Source organism: Schistocerca piceifrons, chromosome 7 (assembly GCF_021461385.2).
Source record: "Schistocerca piceifrons isolate TAMUIC-IGC-003096 chromosome 7, iqSchPice1.1, whole genome shotgun sequence".
Classification (NCBI taxonomy): Eukaryota; Metazoa; Arthropoda; class Insecta; order Orthoptera; family Acrididae; genus Schistocerca; species Schistocerca piceifrons.
This window is the reverse complement of record NC_060144.1, coordinates 433213034-433236390: the sequence shown is the minus strand read 5'-3', so window position 1 is coordinate 433236390 and position 23357 is coordinate 433213034.

Here is a 23357-nt window from a genome sequence, read left to right as displayed (position 1 = left end):
GCCAGATCGACGTCGTCCACAGATTCTCGATCGGATTCAAATCCGTGGAGTTTGGTGGCCAATAGAGTACGATAAACTCATCCTGGCGCTTTTCTAACCACGCACGTATATTGTGAGCTGTGTAGCACGCTACATTGTTCTGCTGGAAGGTGTCACTGCGCCGAAGGAAAATAGAATGCATGTAGGGGTGGACATGGTGCCCGAAAATAGATGCATACGTTTGTTGATCCACTGATCCTTCCAAAACGACGAAATTACCTGCGGAATGCCTCAGACCCATTCGTGGTATACTTTAGTCACAGTGCCTTATGAACAGTTTACAAACTTAGGAGTTTCAAAGATGCTTCCACCCTTTCCCCCAAAGCATAGAGTAATATCCTTTTGGACGTTATATAAATCTCTCCGTTTCCACATTCGACAACGACTGCACTGTTTTTAGAGTCCCGTGACACGCTTTGTGTATCCTCCATTGCTAGTACTGCCACCTGCTATCTGTGAGTGGCAATTACATGTTGACGTCAAACAATGGCGGTGGTCGCGTTCGAAATGAAATGAAATGAGCGTATGGGATCTGAAATCCCTGGGCTAGCAGGACAGAGCGGATGAAGTTATATTTGTGGAAGGGGCCAAAATAAATTACTGCCAGTTGCACTCAACATACAAACTTGATTTGTTAAAACACACAATCACACAAGCAAGAATCAAAACTCTCAATGTTTTAACGAAAGACCTCATTTGATTTAATTTAGATCGGCTGAAGGCCACATCGAAAATCCAAGACACAAGGTCTAAGCAAGGAATTGAGGTACAGAAATTCTTCTGGAGGTTTCACTTCTTTAGCAAAAATTTTTTATCTTCAATATAAATAGGTTGAAACCCTTATCTTAAATTTTTCCATAGAGCTCGGCTGAAGGCCTCACATTAATCAAGAACAGTGTTACGGCTTAAGGCCGAGAACAAGATTTTCAAAGTTTAATCTAAATAGGATGAAAACTCGGCTGAAGGCCGCATATCAACAAAACAATTTAACGGCTTAAGGCGTAGGAAGAGGAGCTTTCAATTTGAAAAGGCTGAAGGCCTTATCTTAAAATATTTCGTGTAAAACTCGGCTGGAGGGCACATATGAACTTGAAACAAATTTAAGCTTAAGGCCTAGACACAAGGAATTTTCCATTTTAATTTTGAAAGGCTGAAACTTGGCTGAAGGCCTCATACTAAAGAATAACAGTCTTATGACTTAAAGGCAAGACAAGGATTTTGAATTTTTAATTTAAGAGTGATTAAAACTCGGCTGTAGGCCACACGCCATGCAGAAAACAATTTTACGGCTTAAGGCCTAAAGGGAAGAGCTTCTAAATTTCAAATAAAATAGGATAAAAGCTTTATCCTAAAATGCTTCACATAAAACTCGGCTGAAGGCCACATACGAAACCCAAACAATCTTACTTTCGATTTGAAAAGGCTGAAAACTCGGCAGAAGGCCACATACCAAACAAGAAACAATTTTTTTCTTTTTTACGGCTTAAGGCCTAAGAAGAAAAGCCTTGCAGTTTTAATAAGCTAATACCCAGCTGAAGGCCACACAAAGTACTTTAGACTAAAAGGAAATCACTATGCAAAACACAAGGAGCGGCGCTGAGAAGGTTCCAAGGGTCGGCTTGGGAAGTAACACTAACGTACGTTTAGGTGAGACAGGCAGCCAGACCGACAACCTCTTAATCGGAAGGCAACCGAACCGAAAGCCAGCCGACGAACCAACCAACAAGATGAGTTCTGCACCACCCGACCAGCAAAACGACAACAAGATGTCAATAGTACAACGTACTGGATACTGGTGCTCAATCCAGCCAAGTCAGAATAAACGTCCAAAACTACCAACAACACCTCAGCTGTGGAACTACTCATCGTGCAGGACAGCATCAACACGACAAGGAAAATACACCGCCGAAAACTACGTCAACGCCCAGGGCAGGTAACCGGAACGTCAACGGCCACAAGGCAGAAGACACCGCTGGTACACTTCATTAATGAACGAATGAATTAAATTATGTTAAATACCACACAGGAAGACAGCTACAATTCTAGGCGACTTCAATCCATACACGTTGTTGCTCACGGGAATCTCCCAGAAAGCGACAACCAGGATCAAATGAAGAGATGTAATAGCAGTTGAGGCTGGGTGGTAGGTTAAGTGAGCACTCAACTTTAGTGTCCAGGATCGGTGGGCGACGAACTTCGTAACCCTAAGAACGAAGCGCGCGTGCACGTCGCCAACAGCTCCGGCCTGACTATACGCCACGGGGACTTCCTCGCTGCTCTGCCTCAACCGACCGACTGCCTCCCACACCGAAATGGTCAAAAGACCAAATACACGTCGCCCGATGAGACGACCGACCGTACGACCAACCACCAGTCGTTCCCACTCCAGCCTGCTTCCGTCGGACAGTGCATGTGTGTCCCCAGCGATCGGCAAGTACTGTCTGTCAGCACCTCACTGGCGCTCCGTCCCCGACGCTGCTCCGTGCCCGACTGCACTCCTACTTCCAGACACACGACGACCCGCAAATACTATCGGTCGCACCAGAGATTGTATGACAGTGCACTTATCGATAAGCGCTGCTGCTGCCACTCTTGGGCAAGTAAGGCAGAAGTTAGAGACGCCAGTAAATGGAATAAGAAAACGAGGCGGCAGTACCGTAAAAGAAAATGACAAACAATAAATGGCATGAACACGAGCTGCGCACGGCTCAGCATTGTTGACCGGGCCGGCCGCGGTGGTCTCGCGGTTAAGGCGTTCAGTCCGGAACCGCGCGACTCCTACGGTCGCAGGTTCGAATCCTGCCTCGGGCATGGATGTGTGTGATGTCCTTAGGTTAGTTAGGTTTAAGTAGTTCTAAGTTCTAGGGGACTGATGACCACAGATGTTAAGTCCCATAGTGCTCAGAGCCATTTGAACCATTTTTTTTATTGTTGACCGGAAGACCCCATCCGGGGAAAGTTCGGCCGCCAAGTGCAGGGCTTATTTCAGCCGACGCCAAATTGGGCGACTTGCGCGCTGGTGATGAGGATGAAATAAAAATGAGGACCAACAATAGCCATTCCCCGAGCGGAGAAAATCTCCAACCCAGCCGGAAATCGAACCCGGGCCCGCTTGCATGGGAGGCGAGGTCGTTACCATCCAGCTAAGCAGGCAGACTGTGGCCACATTAATGTGACTGGATCGTGTAAAACTGAGGTATTTTTAAGCAAAGCAATACTCTTCGTATCTCCTGACTGTAATAAGCAGTCTCAGAATTCCGCCACACAACCTTTACACGCAGGTAATTCCTTGCGAAGTGGTCGTACCTTCCAAACGTTCTATCACAATCGTTCCGAGGTGCAGCCGGTCTCATTAACAGCTCCACACACGCAGAGCGTTTCTTGAAGCTCAAAGGCGCAATACTTGAAATGACCGGACAGCCGAGAGCAGAATCTTTCTACTGTGCAAGCAGTGTCACCGTTCCAGCGCGAATGCAGTGGCACACTGTCTGATCAAAAGAATCCGGATACCCCTGTGTAATGCGGAATTGAGCACTAATTGTCACTGTAGGTGGACCCGCTAGTGCAGGGTGACGCAAAAGCGCGTTAACATTTGAAAATTCAGTACTTCAGTGAATAATGTAGGCAGAGAGTTTTAAGTGACACGTGCGCTTGAAGTGACATGGGGTTTATTGAATAAAAAAAACCATAAGTATATGACTAGCTAGGGTGGGAAATTGATGTCGGATGTTGTCTTTTAGCATGCCTAATGAGATAGGACGATCGCTGTAGATATGCGACTTCACGAGACCCCGCAGAAGGGGTTAGGTCCGGGGCCTGGGAGGCCAAGTTTGATGCTAGTGTCGGCTCAGCAGGCGATCCTCACCAAATGATGTGGGCAAGAGATCTGTCACAGGTGTGTCAGCATGGGGTGGAGCGCCATCCTACATGAGAGTCATACCTTCGAGCAGGTGTTTATCACCAATTTTGTAATAGACTTCCGTCACGCTGACAGCTTGAAAATCAGCACCACGCATTTCCTCTAAGAAAAAGAATGTGATGACGATTCATGTGTTTTTTTCATAACTTTAGACGAGGACCGAAATGTGATAAAAAAATATAGCTGTACGCAAACTGGCGACTATAGGTTTAGAATGCACGACGATTACCACTTTTTTGTGTTCCGACTGGGACACGAACCCGGGATCTCCTGCTTACAGCGCAGACGCTCTATCTTTTTTCCTATAAATATATGAATCTATTTTTTTTTGTTTTTTCCCCAGACAACAAGCATATGAACCTATGGTTTTTTTTTACCGCGACATAGCAAAAAATTTTAATAAAGTGAAAAAAGAGAAATAATATTGGCACCAGGGAAGGTTTTTTTTATTTTCAGTTTTATTATTTTTTTATGAGCCAGCCAACCATGAAATGCAATAATTTATCAATCTACCACGCTGCCGATTTCGCTTTTTATTTTTTTTATTATTATTATTTTTTTTCTTTATACAGGAAACACACCGAAATATACACTCAAATGGCAGTGTATTCCTTCATAAAACGAAAATATTCTCGTTTTTACCAAAACACTTATTGAAGGCAATCAATTAAAGTAAAACAAAAGAACTCATTTCGACAAAAACAAAAGGGTGAAATCAGAAAAACGTATCGGAAGGAACGGGGCGCCAATTTTAACGTTCCCACACATTCTTTCTTCCGCCACTCCTACATCGTGGAACATCTAAATCCATAGAAGCGTCCACAAAAATAAAAAATAAAAATAAAAAGGGGGGGGGGGGCATGGCAACTCATTCAACGCCTTGGCGATGAAAAACAAGATACAACAAATTATTAAAAAAAATTCACGATAACGGGGCATCCGGAGCCACGTCCAATGTGCGGTGGCCATATAGTGGGAAAAGGCACACGGATCTGCGTCATATACACTCACCATCACGTAGTGGACATAGTGACCAACAAGCCACATGACGGTATTATTCTTCGATCGAGGAAAGAAGATTGAATTGGCACGCACGAGAATCTCCCCCGAGATAGCCGCCTCCGACGTCCTGAGGAGAAAAGCCAGTTGGCGAAGCCATCTCCATTGCTCATGACCGCAGGAAATCAACCGATGAGATAATGTATCAGTTTCATGGCAACGATTGCAGCGATCCGTTACACTGGGGCCAATACGAAAAAGTCGCACATTGATAGGTACAATATCATGAACAACTTGGTACCACGAGGACGCCACTTCCATCGGGAAAATCGGGAGGCTGATGTTAGACCAAACAATCTTACAGTTCGTTTCTGGCGACAGGGCTTCCACAGAGAGAAGACTATAAGGAACTGGCCAGCGGCTTAATAGCATTTTTAGGGAGAGATGCGCTAGGGAAGTCCGTAGCTCGTGGTCGTGCGGTAGCGTTCTCGCTTCCCACGCCCGGGTTCCCGGGTTCGATTCCCGGCGGGGTCAGGGATTTTCCCTGCCTCGTGATGACTGGGTGTTGTGTGATGTCCTTAGGTTAGTTAGGTTTAAGTAGTTCTAAGTTCTAGGGGACTGCTGACCATAGATGTTAAGTCCCACAGTGCTCAGAGCCATTTGAACCATTTTGCGCTTGGGAAAGGATATTTACTCCTAAATAACTGACCTCAAGAAAAAATTCCCTGACGTGCCGTAATTTATAACTAATCCTACCAATATCTATTGGAGGTGTTAAACTCGCCGGTCGGATATAGTCATAAAGGCGAGCTGTAAGTGACTGGGGGGCGCGTTGACACGTTAACACGGTGCGACGGATGAATAAGGCAGAAGCCTTAACCCGAATCTCAGGGAGGCCCAAACCTCCCTTCAAACGGGGCCGCGCCATGACCCCATAAGGCACGCGAAATACAGAGTGGCGCCAGATAAACCTGACAGTTAAACTTTGCAATATGCGGGACATCATCGCAGGAAGTGGAAAGATTTGTGCAATAAAATAAGCCTTACTTAACACATACGTTTCCATGGCCCGAATCTTATGGAGAAGTGGGAGGGAGCGACGGTCGTGTTCAATGATTGCACCCTGAATCAGATCCGTGACAGACTTCCAGTTTATCGTAGCCATCTTTAGCGGACAGCTGTCAATTACAACACGCAACGATCGATGTCGGGTGACCTTCGAAGCCCATGGAATTTCAACAGCGTCAAATCCTCGCAAACTGAGTAAACGACATTTCTGGTCATTAACCCGCGCTCCCGTAAGACGACAAGAGGCATCCAAAACTTCCTTCAGCAGTGGTATATCATCATGGGTACGGAGAAGAACCATAACGTCATCAGCATATGCACGAACGGTAAACCTTTCTCCCAGCAGCGACCAGCCACTCAAACGAACAGCTATGGTTCGCAATAATGGTTCCAGAAACAGCACGTAGAGCGACATTGATAATGGCCTCCCTTGAAGGACGCCCTGACACACCGCGATGGGGGAAGTAAGACGGCCATTTACGTCAATGGACGCCCGAATACCAGTGATTAGAGAGCTAAACAGCCGTCGTGCAGCATTGTTAAAACCAACAGTCGTCAATACTCGAATAAGGAATCCATGATTGACGCGGTCGAACGCTTGGTGAAAATCAATGAAAAGCAAAGTGCTTGGCACGGGAACGGTGGAAGCAATCGAAATTAAGTCTCGACATTCAGCAACGGGAGTCAGGAGAGTACGACCCGGAAGACAACTTGGATAACTCGCGATGATGGTAGTCAACAATACCGATAGTCGGCTATTGACCGCTCGCGCCACTATTTTATAATCATAGTTGAAGAGGGTTACTGGGCGGTCCTGATCCACACGCAAACGTCCCGGCTTTTCAGGACTATTTTAGCAGCCTTAAAGCTGGGCAGGAGAAGGCCTCCCTGGAACACCACATTCACCATGGAAGTTATCGTATCTCCTATTAAGGGCCAAAGTCGAATATAAAATTCTTTGGGAAGGCCATCGGGGCCAGGTGATTTGTGGGAGGGAGGACGAGCCACAATATCAAGTATATCATCGCGATGGAATACAGAGAAAAACTCTTCCAGGAGAGCTGGTGTAACAACACGATTAAGGAGGACCGTCTGAATCCACTTCAGCATAAAGCTCGGAATAGTACTGGTAAAGTTCACGCATGATATTAGATTGGGAGGACCACTCACGCCCATCTAGAGAACGAATGGTAGAAAGACACGTCCTTTGAGATCGCTTGTGAAGCCGGAGAAGATGATAGAGAGAGGTCAACTCATCCTGTACGATTGAACGAGGCTGGGAACGCAATCGGACCCCATCCATTTGCCTACGTTTGAGTTGGAGAAGTTTTGCCTTCATGGTGGGCGTCGACGACCCTCAAGGGGGCATCACGAGCATTATCATAAAGATCGCGAAGGACTGCATAATAAAATTCCCTAGTGCGCCTTATTTCAGCCGCCTTTTCACCGCTAAGATGCTTGAGTGTATTTCGAATCCGGGGTTTAGTAAAGGTGACCCACCATTCGAGAAGTGAGGAATAACGCGTCTGGGACTGGGTTGTCCGCCGCCATACGTCTGCGATGATGCCTTCCAGAGAGGGGTCCGTGAGATGTAGAGTGTTTAGCTTCCATAAAGGGCGCGAGAGATGGACCCGCTGCGGGACGTGGTTAAAAGTCATTGAAACAGCACAGTGATCAGTGAAACTGGCAAGAATTACATCAAACGATAGAAGCTGACTACATATGGGGGCAGATAAATAAAAGCGGTCCAATCGGCTACTTGAAGTAGCTGTAAAAAACGTAAACCGCATTAATGTAGGATATCTGCAAACCCAAGCATCCTGGAGATGCAAGGATGTCACAATATCATTAAGTTCACGACAAAATGTATGATTGGGGGTCTGATCAACACGGCGTAAGACACAGTTAAAATCGCCCCATAACAAAGCCTTGCGCGGGTTCCGTCGGACTAAATAAACAACTTTTTCCTTATAGAACCACCCGCGATTGGATGAACGACCGGATCCAGACGGAACGTAAAGAAAAATTAAGGTGAGGTCATAAAAACTACAGCCTATACCGCGACCATCATCTAGCGTTTCGAAGTCCGTCAGCGGGATTCCATCACGATAAAGCAAAGCCATACCGGTAGAATTTTCAGGCGCGACATTGAAAAACATAGAATATCCAGGAAGACAAAACACATCAAATAATACCTCTTGTAAACACACGATATCAGCTTGGGAATCGTAAATAAACTGGCGTAACGCAGCAAGCAGTAAGTGGGAACGTATCCTATTAACATTGAGGGTTAGAAATGTATACGCCTGCATCCGTTAACACATGTAAGGTCAATAAAACAACATTAAGGAAAAAGCACTATCACGTCCGTCTCTCCCTACCTGACGCCGAGGAATCCTCGCTTTTCTTTTTACGACGCGCCGCGGCACGCGCAGGTTGAAAACGCTGTTTCACACCACTCCGTGAAAATATACACTCTTGATATGGAGGGGTTGGGGGTATGTCAAGCTCCGATTTGACAGAGGAACCAACGTCACCGCACTTATCGGAAATCGGAGAACACAACTCAGAACGACCAACAGCAACATCAGGTACAGAAGAGACAGGCAATGCAGTGCCGGTGTCGGGTGACATCTCCTGAACATCAGGAAGAGAACCCGTAGAATCCTGTTGCTTACCGTCTCAGCGTGGAGGAGGGGTGGTACTGCACTAGAACACTGTAAAGGCTGGCCAGCAAGCGACGTCTCTGCGGGAACAACGGAACCCACGGGAACCGTCACGTCTACGGGTGAAGTGTGGGACGCAGATTGAACTCACATGTCAACATCAACAGAAGCAGCTACATTCTCTCTGGTAATACTGGAATCACAATTAACATCAGTAGCCAACGCATTACCGCCAGAAGCTGCACCCTCTGTCAACGCCGTGTCAGAAGAACGAGACTGGAGTGGGACGTCCTCGAAATCTGTACCGTCCTCAGTCCGCCGGCGTTTGACGTGCACTGCAGGAGCCGTCGTCCACTCGTGGACAGAAGCCGCACTGGTAAGCGTCGGTAACGGTGGAAATTCGCGAGGAGTAGGGGGTAATGTTGCCCCTACATCGCTTAAAGCTGGAGACTGACTGACAGCTGACTGCGAAGTTATACATCTGCTAACGTTAAAGGAAGACGTTTTTGATAAGACGACGTCAGAACAGTAGTACGGCGCGGGCAGTCAGATCTGAGATGATCGCTTTCGTTACGGAGAAAACAAGTTCCTTCTTGCCTTGTATACGTAACATGGATGCGGTAACCACAAACAGTTAAGTGGGAGGGAATATTGTTTTTAACGCACATGTCCACAGTCCGGATACCATTATAACACTGGAAGCGATGTTGTGCTGACCAGCTTTCCCATCGGATATGCTGTATGATTCCAAACGGAAGCAACGCTGTTTTAAGAAAGGAATCGTCCACTTCAGGAGAAAGGTTATAAATTCTAACCGGAGTATACTCGAGTGCCGCATTTTCAAGGAGGACTTGACTAACAGAACCATAGCGATGTGTAAACAACACTTTAGAACCAACCCGTCAGCGAAGTCTTTCTACTTGAACGGGATCACAAAACTTCACAGAGAATGTATACAAATCAGAATCAAAGTAAGCAGTATCTACCTGATCAAGTGCAACACGGATAACATCAGCCAAGAAATCGTGAATTTCTAAGGAGCCATGTTGAACACGACGCGTACTCTTGTCAAAACTGAAAGGAACAGTAGCTCGACGAGGAACAGATTTAGGAGACTCGACAGACACCATGGCGCGGGCAGAAAACAACGCCTCCAAGAGGAAAACGACAACAAACTCCGCTACGCAACTACAATGGACTCCTGCCGATACACCAACAAGACTGACTAGCGTCGACACAAGCGGCGCTGCGGCACAGGCGGAAGTTAACGACAACCTGCTCGCTCGACGCGCAAGGCGACACTATGTGGTAAATACACACCAAAACGTGATTTTCTCGTTCTAGGATTTTTGGTAGCCCGAATTCTGCAGTTGTGGGTGTTGACAGACCCTCGGAGTCTGGAATGGGCTTCGTCAGTCCACAACACATTAGACAACCAATCGTCATGAAACCTCATTTTTGAAGCGACCACACCGCAAATGCTCTCCGCGTCACAAAATCGGTGGCAAACAGTTCTTGATGACGCTGGATTTTGTATGAATAGCACTGGAGGGTACGTCTTAGTGCTCTCCAAACGGTAGTGTGTGGAATGCCGGTAGCACCTGCGACTTCACAAGTGCTGACTTTCACCAAGCGAAGATGAACACGCTAAGGTCTCCATGTCTTCCTGAACTATCCGAGCTCCAATATCAGATGTGTCTAGTCGCCCACTAAGGGACTGATCGTTTAACCAATCTGTAGCCTCGAACGTCGTAATCATCCTCGCAGCAACATTTGTCACAGGACCTTCACCCATTGGAATACCCTCCTAAACGGCGGTAGGATCGTAAAGCTGCAGTAGGGGATTGTCCATTCTGACAGCAAAACTTTACTAACAGTGCCTTTTCTGCTAAAGACAATGTGCTGCGACTGCTGGCCCATCTGACGTCTTCTCTCACTATAGCTCATTTTACACACGATTCTCATGCGATATCACAGACGCGTTGGTGTCCAGCGCATCTCTTGGCCGGGTTTTGCATTCGCTTTTGGTTTCAATAAAACTCATGTCACTTCAAGCATGTGTGTCAATTTCTACCTCTCTACCTACATTATTCCGTGAATTAGTGAATTTTCAGATGTTAACGGGTGTCTCCTCTGTAAAAGGACCTAGGGAATATAGGCCGGCCGCTGTGGCCGAGCGGTTCTAGGCGCTTCAGTCCGGAGCTGCGCTGCTGCTACAGTCGCAGGTTCGAATCCTGCCTCGGGCATGGATGTGTGTGATGTCTTAGGTTAGTTAAGTTTAAGTAGTTCTACGTCTAGGGGACTGGTCACCTCAGATGTAAAGTCCCATAGTGCTTAGAGCCATTTAATACTGATGTACTGGTGCCTAAATGTACTGGTTTTTAGGGCATGTTTCCTAAAGGGAGAAAATTATACTGAAAAGTACTCTAAATTGTCGTACAGATGACAAAATGGTAGATATCGAAATAGACGACAGAGGGATAGAGAAACAATTAAAATCGCTCAAAAGAGGAAAGGCCGCTGGACCTGATGGGCTACCAGTTCGATTTTACACAGAGTACGCGAAGGAACTTGCCCCCCTTCTTGCAGCGGTGTACCGTAGGTCTCTAGAAGAGCGTAGCGTTCCAAAGGATTGGAAAAAGGCACAGGTCATCCCCGTTTTCAAGAAGGGACGTCGAACAGATGTGCAGAACTATAGACCTATATCTCTAACGTCGATCAGTTGTAGAATTTTGGAACACGTATTATGTTCGAGTATAATGACTTTTCTGGAGACTAGAAATCTACTCTGTAGGAATCAGCATGGGTTTCGAAAAAGACGGTCGTGTGAAACCCAGCTCGCGCTATTCGTCCACGAGACTCAGAGGGCCATAGACACGGGTTCACAGGTAGATGCCGCGTTTCTTGACTTCCGCAAGGCGTTCAATACAGTTCCCCACAGTCGTTTAATGAACAAAGTAAGAGCATATGCACTACCAGACCAATTGTGTGATTGGATTGAGGAGTTCCTAGATAACAGATCGCAGCATGTCATTCTCAGTGGAGAGAAGTCTTCAGAAGTAAGAGTGATTTCAGGTGTGCCGCAGGGGAGTGTCATAGGACCGTTGCTATTCACAATATACATAAATGACCTTGTGGATGACATCGGAAGTTCACTGAGGCTTTTTGCAGATGATGCTGTGGTGTATCGAGAGGTTGTAACAATGGAAAATTGTACTGAAATGCAGGAGGATCTGCAGCGAATTGACGCATGGTGCAGGGAATGGCAATTGAATCTCAATGTAGACAAGTGTAATGTGCTGCGCATACATAGAAAGATAGATCCCTTATCATTTAGCTACAAAATAGCAGGTCAGCAACTGGAAGCAGTTAATTCCATAAATTATTTTGGAGTACGCATTAGGAATTGATTTAAAATGGAATGATCATATAAAGTTGATCGTCGGTAAAGCAGATGCCAGACTGAGATTCATTGGAAGAATCCTAAGGAAATGCAATCCGAAAACAAAGGAAGTAGGTTACAGTACGCTTGTTCGCCCACTGCTTGAATACTGCTCAGCAGTGTGGGATCCGTACCAGATAGGGTTGATAGAAGAGATAGAGAAGATCCAACGGAGAGCAGCGCGCTTCGTTACAGGATCATTTAGTAATCGCGTAAAAGCGTTACGGAGATGATAGATAAACTCCAGTGGAAGACTCTGCAGGAGAGACGCTCAGTAGCTCGGTACGGGCTTTTGTTAAAGTTTCGAGAACATACCTTCACCGAAGAGTCAAGCAGTATATTGCTCCCTCCTACGTATATCTCGCGAAGAGATACAGACAATCCTTCTTTCCACGAACAATACGAGACTGGAATAGAAGGGAGAACCGATAGAAGTATTCAGGGTACCCTCCGCCACGCACCGTCAGGTGGCTTGCGGAGTATGGATGTAGATGTAGATGTAGATGTAGTGAAATGTATATACTACAAAAATAACAGATTTGCAGTTACAAACGGAGAACAATATACTGAAATCTGCTTTGATTCTTTAATTAAAATAACTTTTGTTTTAAATAAAGGCGCACAGCCTTGCTACGGATGCGTGACATGAGAAATCTTACAATGTTATATGTAAAATGTTTACGTGATCTGTCGAAAAGCTAAACATCTCAGGACATGTTTGATAAACTTAAGCTTGAAGAAATATTATTATTCGTGGATGTCGCGTGGCCAAATATTGTTGTCTCTTCGTTAGGAAAGTAAATTATTTATTAATTTTTACCTCAAGCTAGTTTCTTTGAAATAGTAATCGACCGCCATGAATCGACCTATTATAACACTGATCTGATAGTCCACAAATTACGGTAAATACTCACCTGCCATAAATTTGCTTGTATACGCGTATAACGCCAGTCTGAGAGGAAGAATTCATACACTCTCAAGCCTTTACGCCTGCGAGAAGATGTGAAAATATTAAAGGAATGTTACGGCTGGTAATGAAAGCGAACAATGACTTTTATTGGCGCGACCTCTCCCTGCTGCTGAAGTTACTGAAAATTAGAAAAGTTACAACTTCCTACATTCAAAAGGACTGTCTGTCTGCTTAAATGAAACTATAATAACTCTTTCTATAATATATTTCAACAGTTATTAAAGTGTTAACACTTACAGTGTTCAATGGTTGACCGTTACCTGCGTTCCAGGACAAGAGAAACTTAGTAAATTCTTTGTCCTTGTACAATGATGAACAAACAAAAATCTTTTCATTCTGATTAGACAGAACAAAGATTTTCTTTATTATCGTACAATTTCTACGCTGATCTTACAGACGCTATTCTTAAATTAGTTTTACTTTCCTTTTTTCTTTTCGCACGCCTATATCAGTCTTTGCCTATAGTCAAAAATATTTCACTAAATAAAAATGTTCAGTTTATTTAATGTCATCGCCAGGTATCGGATCACTGTGTTGTCAGAATTTAATGCATATGTGCATTCCCTTCGCGTGTTTAGGCCAAGTATCAGGCACATTTATGCGATCGCGAATGCTCAGTAGCAGCCAGGCTCCATGTACATTTAACAATTAAGCGTCAGCAAGAGCATTAGTGATGAAATAATAGGAGGCAATGTTGTGCAACCTTAGTAGGGACAGGATCCGACTATTCGGGAGTAGGATCTTACAATCTGAGACAGTGTTCCCAGACAAACATCCGTCACAATGTCCGCAAACGTGACGTCAGATCCGCCTAGCAACAGCGATCTGAACGGCCATTGGCTGAAGGTTTGGGTATATATATATATATATATATATATATATAGGAAACGAGAGAAGTGTCCTCATTAGCTGGGAGAGAAAGGTGGGGTGGTCTCTCTTGAAGACAGAGCGAGCCAGTGGCGAGGAGCCCCTCAAAACGCACGGTCGAGTAACCGGGGCGGCTCTAAAGGGTCGCGAGTGCATATTTCAGATGTTAAACAAGATATAAAGTGAAGTTATTTGTTATAAGAACGCCACGTGTCGTGGGCAGTGTCTATCATTATGTAAAGCCAGAAAACGGTGTTAATGTATGTCTTGGGTCGAATATAAAGGCAGAATCCAGAGCCGCCATATTGCAAATGCTGATTCTGTGACGTATGTGACAAAGCAATTACTGTACTAAAACAAGTATAGTTCAAACGCTGTTGACAATTAACAACTGGCTACCCTAAACACTCCACTTCAGCAGGATCACCACCTACATGGAACCTGGCGACTGAGCGCTAATACTGTCCAACGAGGGATTTACCGAAGCAGCAAGACAGCAGGTTAGTGACACGGCCCAGAGAAGTACTTCCTTATCGCTACAGTGCCAGTGAGGGTGTTGTAAGAAGAGAGGCAGTAAAAGCAAAATATTTAGGCCAGGAGGGTTCAATGACTTCAGAAGTGAACTAGTCACTGTGTGTCTCCTGAATAACATATCAATGACGGACGTTTCAGTCCCTCGAAAGCTGTGCAAGTCGAAAGCTGGTGATGTGATTTTGAAGTGGAAATGCGAAGACCGGGCCGACCTCATGTACTGTAGGACGGGGCCGCCGAGCATTGCGGACGGAGGTCGTTACAAGTCGCATGAAACCAGCGGACTTCCAAAGTGATACAAGCAGCCAAGCACAACAAGTGTGCGCAGAAAATTAAAAACAAATGGGGTACTGTGGTAGTCATCGCCAGAGATGATGTAACGAGTGACACAGTTGGACAGCAGATGACTGGAAGCAAGTGAACTGGAGTGATGAATTACGCTGTTCCCTACAGCAATCCTATGGAAAGTTTTGGGTTTGATGAATGCCTTGAGAACGTTATCTGCTATCATATGAGTAGTAGGGCAAGCTTCGTGTCTCTCCGCTCTCCATTGTTGCCAAATTTTTTCAAGATGGCGGTGATGACGTCATCAAAGATGGCGACATGTAGACTTGGCAACATTGCATGAAGTCATCCAAGATGGCGGCTTTTGGCGGGAAAATAGGACAATTGTGCTACATCCACTAATGTAACCTCAAGAAAAAATGGCGGGAATTTTGAATTTTGGCGCGAAAATAGTCTAATTGTGCTACGTACCCTAACCTAAGCCTCCAGAAGAAAAAATGGCGGGAAGTTTGAACTCCAACAGGATAATGCATGCAAAGACCGTACTTCTCTTTATTATTATTATTGATTATCATTCATTAATTTTCGTTATTATTTATTATTATTTATTATCATTCATTATTATTTATTATCGTTTACTATTATTTATTATCATTTATTATTATTTATTATTATTGATCTGCCTCCACTAGAAAATTCCCTCCACATTCAAATTCCTACACGATAATGGCTGCAAAACCTTACTTTTGTTTATTATTATTCATTATTATTTATTAACATTCATTATCATTCATTGTCATTTATTATCATTTATTATCATTCGTTATCATTTATTGTTATAGTACTACCTCCACTAGAAAATTGCGCCAAATTCAAATTCCAACACGATTTCTCTCGAAAACTGTACTTCTATTTATTATTATCATTTATTATTTATTCAAGAGGTCCGATTTTCTCGGTGAGAAAGCCATTTTCCTTACATCCATAACAAAAATCTATCACAAGTTCAAATCCCAACACCTTAATAGACTACATGTACGAGCTTTCTCCGTCACTTATCTTTTTTCACTGGTAGCCTATCATAATCGCGTCAAATAATAAACTTCACTTATAGTAACGTAATTCACGTCCTTTGATTTTGCAGGGGGGAAGGGACTGAAGACTTTATTTCAAGCAGTACGGTCATCACTTGTTCTCCAACACAGTCAGCACACACATCTTTGATATCGCAGTGCAGTCACCACGACGTCTGCGCTCCAACTGAATTAGTTCAAATCCTCGCCACCCCCAGGCCAGCACACGGAGACACTGCCTACGCCTGTCAAGCGAGGCAGCCGGCACCTAGCGCGGGGAGGGAGCCCAGCGATCACTCCCAGGTCATATACATGTTTTTGCTGGACACGCTGGAACTTGTCGAGTTTGACGTCACAGCGGCCCCTTGTCCGCTCACCACGTGTATTCGTCGCCTCCGCACGTTTCCCGCCAAAATTGTCTGCATCAGAGCTGAATCACACAACGGTCGAACGGTCGCTGCCCCACTTTTGGCGCCACATTCAAATCTGTCGAAGCCGACCGCTTACCATCCACCATGTGTCCCCGTGCGAGCGAGAACGCAGTGCTACACTTTTGGCGGCAAAGTTTGCTCGACGGTGGAGTTCGCCATGACTATATAACAGCACGTTTGGACCGCACTAGAACGCCCGCTAATTGACTCGCTCTCGCGCACGCGTAATAACTGAACAATCGCTGCGCCACCGCCCCGCTTACGTCACACACCATCCATACACGCGGCGGACATAGCCTTCTGTAAATACCTGGAAAATGAATCTTTATTTCAGACATTACAATCATGCAGGTGTGTCCCAACTGACTTCTCCATGCTCACACAGCAAAACTCCAGAGCGCAGCTGACGTACGAGCAGCCGGCTGAGCCTGCTCCATCGGCAGCTCCCTGGCCGGATGTCAAGCGACCAGCGGTGCCCGCACACCCCCACGGTCAGCGCGCCAGGTAGGCGGCGAGCGGCGCTTCACGGTCCGACTACGTAAACATCTTTCCGCGCCCGCGAGCACTTAATGCTGGACAGGATGGAACCTGTCGACAACGTGCCGGACAAAGGATACGTTTGGCGCCAGAGTTTGACCGACAGTGGAATCCACGATGACCGTGTAACAGCGCGTTTGCTCGTTGTGAGAACGCTCGCTAATTCACTCTCACCACCCTGCAATATTAAATAATTCAAATTACAATTTCATATACGTATGCAAACGTGTTCAACTCCCTAATTTCAACTACTTTTGGGGGGCCATTCCTCAACCTCCTCCTTCTAGAAACCAGCGCCAAGTTTGAAATCTGGCAGTAAACAAAGCTCACTTGCACTTCCGCCACCAACCTAAGAAAATTGTTTCAAACTAACCCACCAGCACTCAACCTCTTCCTACACGTTTCTGGTAAACGGACTCACCCTGCACTAGGTCCATGGACCGAGGAACGAATTTACTTTATTTAGGAATAAAGTATATGTATCACACCGACATGTCCCACACCATACAGACCTGCAAAACACTCATACGTAACTCATTTATAATGTTCTAGACACACGCTCCCTTATTGTAAACAGTTAATAATAACTCACAGCACAGCCTACAGACATGCGAACCGCTCGTAAATAATGCAAAACATTTACCTCCAAATAGCCAAACAACTGCTAATTTTCGGAAATAATTTCAGTGCATAGGCTGATGGAGGGAAGAACGAGTGTACTTTATTTATTTCCGACATATCTTTTTGAAACTTTAACTTCTCATAGGTTTCGATATGTAAGGCTGACATAAGACAGTTTCTGAACTCCAGTAGTGCACTACACTTGGCAACACAACCACACCCGTCACGATATTCGTTCCAATCCAGACCTGTAACTCCTCTACAGATAAATTTGTCCAGTTATTTGTCTACTCACTCACATTCTGACCAGATTGCCGTTATTGCGCAAAACAGCTCAGCTGCGCTGTGCTGCTCGGGGAAGTAAGGAACGACTGCACCCTATTTATTGAAGACCTTTTATTTAGTCGTGGAGTATATTTGTCACAAAACACCCGCACTGATCCGACTGTGGTCATCTGACACAGGCCACAAACACGTAAACAGCTCCTAATTTCACCACACAATAGCGAACAGCTCTTAAATAATGCAGTACACAATATCAGCAGACGAGCTCTGTACTCTTAAACTGTCCAAATAAAGCACCGCACAGTGCACAGACATGCTCGCAAAATAGTGCAATAGACACGTCCAAACACCACAAGCTGCCAATCGACCAAAGGTCTCTGCTCGGCCTCCCCCAAACATGACCACAACACAGTCGCATTCGCACCTATCACCAGAGAAATTGATATCGCCTATGCGCCTTAGATTACGCTCCAAGGCAGGCCGCGCGCGCGTGCGGTCGGCTGGGAAGGGGATTCCAGAGTCTCCAGCCAAGTTCAGCTTACGAGCGCCTGTGACAGCCGACACATTTCAAAGCTGCATTGTTCTTCTCATGTATATCGCCGGCGTCTCAGGTCTGGACCTGCCTTCAAGTCTATTGGCAGAATAGCTCACAGCTCGTTGACACACTCGATTAACGAAGCCGGGAAAACATTTACTACTCGCATGCAACCGAGATGGTGGCGGAAAACCAATCACTCTGATCTGCGCTGCAGGCGCGTGTAATCATTGAGAACACTCTATTTATTTTTTTCGAACAACTTATTTAACCATACAGTATATCCATCACGCTATCACAAAACACCCACCCAGATGTGCCCTGGGCCATGTTGCACAGCCCACAGACACGCACCCAATCATAATTTCAGTACACACTATAGCAAACTGCTACTAAATAATACATCACACAGATATGAAGAGACGCTCAGTACTCGTAAACTATCCTAATAACGCATAGCAGAGCCTGCAGATCCGCTCGCAAAATAAATCAGCAGAGGTGCGCAGGTACCCCCACCAGCCATCTAAAAACCTCCTCAATGTTATTCTTACTTTACAACATTTTTTTAAAAAAATAAGATCTAATTTACACCTACCACCGCACCTAACCTCACACCCGTCTCACCATCAACATACGCAAGCGTCCTCAACCCCATCTTGACACTCATATATCACTCTACAAACCATGCCGATCAATCAATTTACCATTCTCATCCCCTCTTTTCGAACTACAAACGTAGCCTCTATCTAAACACCAATCAACTCATCTTTCTCGCACTGACCCAAACTTTTATACAGAGCATCAAGCACATACGACACTACACCAATATTCAAAGCCTAGTCCATATTTACCACCTCCACCTTCAATTAAATATTATTACCATTGCCGCAACATTCTACTAGCGCTCGATTTGTACCTATTTTTCTATTTTTCCGCTCTTAACTGTTGTCACTAGCGGTCGAATATCACTATCTATAGATTGCATAAATTTCCACATAAAAAAAACCTCGCCCCGCCGTTTAGAGGCTCCTATGTCCGAACATATAGCATAATTCAACTATCACTTGCTCTTATCTAATAACTCATCCATCAGGTCTGGGGCAACTTGCGATCGTTAACGGTGAACCCGTCGGTCATCAGAGGACTTCGATCTCATGTGTGATGAAGGTTGACATATTCCTCTAAATGCACTTTGATTTACGCGATCCCCAGCCTGTCGCATGCTTGGTGTAAAATCGAGACTTCATCGTCATAACTAATTTAGCTGTGGGTATTTCTGAGGGGTTGTAATCATTGTGTACACACTTACCCGACAGACGGGTGTTTACAGAGTCGGTGACGGGATGACTTTTAATTTTCACATGTTGGACACTGCTGTTATACGTATCTGTTTGCTTGTAGGGTGTACCGGCTGCTAATAACTATCATTTTCTATATAGACCTGATGAAGTAATAGTATTATTTCTGACTCGTGATCTGGTGTGATCTTTGGGCACTAGACGTGTCCGCAGGGCTATATTGGGCTCGTATCATAGAAAGGAAAAGTTTTAGGATTGGGGTAGAGATAGTTCAGCGTAAGGTGACCGGGGAAAAGGATGTATGTCTGACAGGACGGAAAAGTAAGCGATCTAAGGTTATTGCCCGTTTTTAAGTGCTGAATGTTCTAGTCTTAGGAGTGTGTGTGTGTGTTTATGTTCTCTCTCTCTCTCTCTCTCTCTCTCTCTCTCTCTCTCCTACCGGAACCTTCGATGCACCGATCATGGACTCTAGAACAATACTTTACACATGATAGATTGGATGATTTGCTTAAAAATCTATCGAACTAGGTTGTGTATAAATATAGCTCCGTTCTTGTTCTTCTTAACTGTATGGTATTAAATTAAGGCACTTTGAGATCTGTTACTATAGATCGAAATGGTGTGCTAAGCTCCAAGACTTGGTTACATTTCGAGAAATGTAGTGCACTTGGATGGATTATGACTAGGAAAGCTCTATTCAGTCAAGAGAGGTGGAGTGTAGCTGTATTCGACTGCTCGGTTGAGGAATAATTGGGTAGCGATGTTGCGGGGTAGGTAGGTCAATGCCGAGGTGAGGATGGTCTTTTAACGTAAGAGGACTAGATAGCTCTGTGACCGCCATACGCAGAGAGATTGATCGAGTACTATGCGCGAGGTCGTAGAAATATGTATAGCGTTGTCTGGTATAATTTGATCGTCTTTATGTGTTCGAGAATTAAGTGTGAATGGACGTGCTGAGCAGTCATCTATGAATGGTCGCAATGATACTTGCAAAGTAGAGGATGTATGGCTTAGCTATGATACTGAAATTAAGAAAACAAGCTGTCACATGATTGGCCAGTGTAGGACTTACTGTAAAATTTTTCGCGATATTAGCTGTGATGGATAATATTACAGTAGATCGGTGGTGTCTTATCCATCGCATCTGTGCCTTGGGTACGACATAATGATTGACTGACAATGCTTGCTTGAGTTGGGGGAAAATTTTTGGTTGATGGACCCCAACTTCCAGGGTTGCCAGCACCGAAAACGGTGATCCTATACTTGTGTGCAAAAATGACCAATCACTAGAAATTGAATGCAGAGTTATAAACTATTCAGTCACTGCGACATATGAGTTTAAATGTAGAGGTGGTCAATCACTTTCGAGGGAAGTGGCTACAACGCCAGCAGGCTCTTCTATTTTCCTTGTGTTGTGGGTGTCCCTTATTTAAAATCATTCAATGTTATGCTATGAACTGTAAGAATATGATTTATAAGGTGCAAGGTATAGTTTCCTGTGAGAGACCATGCATCAGTCTGTGTTAATGTCTGTTTAGAATCAGACAATGACTTCGAAGTCGCGGCAGAAAGACGAAATGCTCGGCAGTGTGCAAAAGCGTGTTAGAAAACACTGTTTGAACAAGGGCCAGAGGCAGCTTCTCATTCGCTTAGAGTATGGGTGATCAAACTTTAAAGGGGTCTCTGCAGCGTGTGTGTATATTTAATATGATCTTGTTCATATAGGCATTTATAGTTTGAGGTGTTGGATTTGGTGAGCTGTTAGGAATTCTTGGTTGGTTGCACTCTGAGTTATTCGGGGGGAGTATTGTGAATTCCGTTTGTCCGCGCTGGAGGTGGATCGAATTGGTGCCTTCGTGACTTTTCACTGTTTGATGGTAGAGGATAAAGATGATAGGGTGTTAAGGATCTGTTGCACTTGCACCTAGTTTGAGGCGTACAACATTGCGCGCATTTCCGGGGAATGGTCAAAACAAGGTCCTGTTGTAGTAAGTGAGATCGTTCTGTTTATAGACAGGTTGCAGAAGGTAATAGATATGTCTTTCTCCGACTTAAATTGCAGAGATCAGATGGGTGAAGATAAACGCATACTCATCTATGCTTAGAAAGGGAGCATGCCTTTTTATTATTAAGTGAGTTTTGACAGGAGCGAATATGGTTTTATATATGTGAGTGGAAATTATCAGCGAAGGGTGAATGATGTCGGGTTCGCTGGCTGGGGGAGACACTGTTTACATGTCCTGTTGGAGATGCAAGGGGGAGATAGAGATCTGCGCTATTCAAATGGTTCAAATGGCTCTGAGTACTATGCGACTTAACTTCTGAGGTCATCAGTCGCCTAGAACTTAGAACTAATTAAACCTCACTAACTTAAAGACATCACACACATCCATGCCCGAGGCAGGATTCGAACCTGCGACCGTAGCGGTCGCGCGGTTCCAGACTGAAGTGCCTAGAACCGCTCAGCCACATTGGCTGGCCTGCGGTCTTCAGGAATCCATTTGTGCACTGTATGTCGTTAGACAGTAGCTGGAGAGCAGGTATAGGGAGAGCCCACTTCAGCATTCTGGTCCTGGTGCTGAGTGGATGGCTGTTTAGATGGACAGCTATGTGGCTTTGACATGCCACCGGCGGCGCTCGGACACTCACTTTGTAAGGCGCTATGGGATTAGTTTGAGCATTTAGTACTTGTTTCGGTGGTTATTGGATTAAGAACTGTAATATTCAAGGTCATGTCCTCAGCGAGACTGCTGTGTAATTGAGTAAGTGTGTTTACGTATTTGAAGATATGTTTCGCGAATGGTGATGTCGAGTGGATGGCGCAGTTTAGCTAGCACTGTAAAAAAAAATAGCTGTCTGCTGCTGAAAGAAGGAAAGAAAGAAAGAAAGGGATGACCTTGCCCCCAGACTTGATGGATGAGTTATTAGATAAGAGCAAGTGATAGTTGAATTGTGCTATATGTTCGGATATAGGAGCCTCTAAACGGCAGGGCGAGGTTTTCTTTATGTGGAAATTTATGCAATCTATAGATAGTGATATACGACCGCTAGTGACAACAGTTAAGAGCGGAAAAATAGGTACAAATCGAGCGCTGGTAGAATGTTGCGGCAATGGTAATAATATTTAATTGAAGGCGGAGGTGGTAAATATGGACCAGGCTTTGAATATTGGTGTGAGTGTCGTATGTGCTTGATGCTCTGTATAAAAGTTTGAGTCTTTAATTGAGTTTGGTATTTCCGGCTGTGTGTAAAATTAATTTTACTGTTGAAAGTGCGAGAAAGATGAGTTGATTGGTGTTTAGATAGAGGCTACGTTTGTAATTCGAAAATAGGGGATGAGAATGGTAAATTGATTGATCGGCATGGTTTTTGGGGTGATATATGAGTGTCAAGATAGGGTTGAAGACGCTTGCGTATGTTGATGGTGGGACGGGTGTGAGGTTAGGTGCGGTGGGAGGTGTAAATTAGATCTTATTTTTTTAAAAATGTTGTAAAGTAAGAATAATATTGAGAAGGTTTTTAGGTGGCTGGTCACGCGACGAGGTGAGAGCAGGCATGTGTAGTTATGTTTAGTTAAAGGGCCGTGTAATGTCATGTGAGGAGCAATGCGCAGTGTGCTACAGTGTCATAGGAGGTAAAGACATGTGCTGCTATGATGTGTCTAGCGTATGGAGGCTGCGCTTTGGAATTATGTTACGTTGATATAAAGTTGACTTTCACCCGCGTTCGGTGATCGCGGCTCGGGATCGCGGTCCTGGACGGACGTATGTGTGTGCTTTTACTGCTGACGA